We start from the raw sequence: 3,154 nt of genomic DNA, 5'->3' as shown, positions 1-3,154 counted from the left end.
GATACGTCTCACATTTACACATTTCACTTTTGCTCATTAAATTATTTGCTGTTTAACAAAAAAATAGATCTACAGTAAACTGAAGTGAATAGGTGGACATGTTGTACAGTAGAAAAATAAAAATAAATGAAAAGCGAAGATATTGATTGAAAGGGTAGAAAATGTCAAGTCACGACTCCCATTATTATGCCCTTTGACCCAAAGTTCGTTCTCATGTTCCCTTTGCTGCTGTTCCTCCTGCTGCCGTTGTGGTTGTTGGCGCTGTGGCTGGCCTTCCATCTGGCATTGCTTTTGTCGGTGGAGCAGTTGCTGGTCCGGTTGTTACTGCCGTTAAAAGCGATGTGACTCCACTAACATGTTTGCTATTTGTCCTGGCGCTTACACGTGGTACCTGCATCTCCGACGTCCCCTGCAGCTTTGAGGGTTTGTGGCCACCGTTGAAGATTGTGTGACTGCAACGGGAGAGAGTTTCATGTGATTTGGTCCGGAAAGTGGGAAAAGATAGCGACTGAGAAGAGGAAAGGGAAGGGACAGGGTGGAGAGGAGGGGTAGGGCGGGTGAAGAGGGGCAGAGGAGGGACAGAGGGGTGCGGGAGGGAGAGGGGAGACAGAGGGGGTAAGGGGGACAGGAGAGATGGAGAGGTAGGGCGGGGTGGGGAGGGGGAGAGGAGAGACAGAGGGGGACAGGAGAGACAGAGGGGAAAGGAGGGACAGAGGGGGGCAGGAGGGAGGGGAGAGACAGAGGAGCGCACAGGGTAGAGAGGGTGGGGAGGAGAGACAGAGGGGCGCGAGAGGGAGAGGAGAGACAGAGAGGGAGAGGAGGGACAGGGGGGGGCAGGAGGGAGGGGAGAGATAGAGGAACGCACAGGATAGGGAGGGGGGAGAGGAGAGACGGAGGGCAAGAGGTGGAGAGGAGAGACAGAATGAAGGGGAGGGGAGAGAGATAGAAAAGACAAAAGGGAGCAGGGGAGGGACAGGAGGAGTGGCAGAGGAGGGCTGGGGCGAAAGGAGGAGACATAGAGGAGGAGACGGGAAGGGGAAAGGATACAAAATACAAAAGGGGAAGGGGAAGGAGTACGTAGATAGAGGACGGGTGAGGGGAGAAGGGGAGGGACAGAGGAGGTGACGGTGAGGGGGGGGAGGGGAGAGGAAGAAGAGGGGGAGACGGGGAGGAGAGAGGGAGAGGAAAGACAGAGGGGAGGGCGGAGAAGAAGGGGAGAAGAACAGAGAAAGGGATGGAGGGGATAAGCATATATAAAGAGAAGACACAAAGGAGGGAAAGAGGGGAAGAGACAGAAGAGAAGGGAGAGGAGGGGGCGGGCAGGGAGAGAGGAGAGACAGGAAGGGGCGATAGGGGGGAGGTAGGTAGCGGAGAGGCAAGGGAAGAGACGGAGGGGATAAGAAGACATAAGAAATGAGCCAAATGGCGAGAAACAGACGGGGGGGAGAAGGAAGGCCGGAGGGGGAAGTAGGAGAGACAGAGAAGAGGGAAGAGGAGAGGCGGAGGAGAGGGAGATGGGAGGGTGAAGGGAGAAAGAGGGAGGGCGGAGGAGAGGGAGGAAGAGGAGAGGAGGAGAGGGAGGAGGGAGGGCGAAGGAGGAAAGAGGAGAGACGGAGGAGAGGGAGGTGGAGGGGCGGGGGGGAGGAGCCTCACAAAGGCCGAGGGTCACACTGGTGATGGATCGAGACTCCTGGAAATTGTTGTGGCAGCCGCAGTTGAGGATTGATGGCGGCTGCGACGCTTCCAGTCGAGATGGAGGTGAGAGGTCGCTTCTTCCAGGATCCCTGTGGAAAGATGAGGAGCACAAGGGTTCGTTCGTCTGGCTTCCAGTTGTCGAGCAGAGTGTGGCCCCTTTCGAGTTCATTTGCCTGGGCTGCGCCTCTCCCTCATTTCGCCTCTCCCTCATTTCGCCTCCCTCTCATGACGCCCTCCCTCATGACGCCCTCCCTCATGACGCCCTCCCTCATGACGCCCTCCCTCATGACGCCCTCCCTCATGACGCCCTCCCTCACCTCGCCTCTTGGGTGAGAGCGAGCGCCCGGAAGGCTCCAGGGGGACAAGCGCTGGCCGAGGCTTTCCCTTGCATGCTGTATTATCATCACGATTACTTTGACGCGACGGTGAATACGCACAAAATATCATTACAAAGAGAACAAAGGGCGCATTGACGGGCATTTTCACTGGCGATGGCCCTCCGGGCCGCCGTTCCGACCGGTCCTGCACGAAGCCTCCCTTGTTGGCCGAAAATAAAGGTCGCGAACAGCTGGCCCGGATGGACGCCGGAGCCAAAGTCGCTCCCGCTCACGCTCGCTTTGGGTCCTCCGCCTCCGCCTCCGGCCTCGATCTCCCGGCAGGGCAGGTGGCGGGGTGGGGGGTTTAAGGGAGGGTGGGAAGGGGCGAAAGGACAGGGGAAGGACGGCGGCACTGGCCTGTGCCTTATGCTTTTGAAGGACACCTCGATTTTTCCGTCGGGAAAGAAAGGGAGTAGATCAGAGAGAGGAGAAAGGGAAAGAAGGATCAAATGCCGACGAAACGCGGATGACAAACAGGCCCGAAGCAGCGACAGGACAAGGGCCTCTGTAAATCAATGCTTATTTATATCTTCCTCACGAGCCCCGCCCACCGCGGCCGCGATCATTTGTCAGCGGCGGAGAGGTCTGTACACACACGCCCGCGCGCCAGACACGCACGCTCTACCCATCACGCCCGTGCCCGCCACGACGAGCACACTGTAATCAACTTTATGAAGAACCTACTAATGATTAATGAAACGGACGGAGCCATTCATTTGATTTCATTTTCAAACACTCAGCGATATGAGTGTCTGAGTTTCCACGTCGCATGTTTAAACGCTTTTATTTTCCTGCCCTTGGCGATGTAGCTCTCATTGCTTTATGCTGTCTCTGTGACTTTATATGGCAGGATGTGTGACAGTACATATTGCTGCCTGGAAGACCCACCCTCGCTGCTTATGTTAATGTGTGTTCATCTAAATAAACAAAGAGGACAGAAAATGCATAGATGGTTACATATTTACACACTAAAGCACATATGTGAGTATGGAATATATCTGGCATTAGAGAAGTGCAACTTTTTTTTTCGATGAACAAAACCGCCGTATGATAGTTCCACGTCCTTTTGTTGCCATTCGAGG

The sequence above is a fragment of the Penaeus monodon genome, chromosome 22 (assembly GCF_015228065.2).
Source record: "Penaeus monodon isolate SGIC_2016 chromosome 22, NSTDA_Pmon_1, whole genome shotgun sequence".
Classification (NCBI taxonomy): Eukaryota; Metazoa; Arthropoda; class Malacostraca; order Decapoda; family Penaeidae; genus Penaeus; species Penaeus monodon.
The sequence above is the reverse complement of the archived record's forward strand: the minus strand, read 5'-3'. Positions refer to the sequence as shown.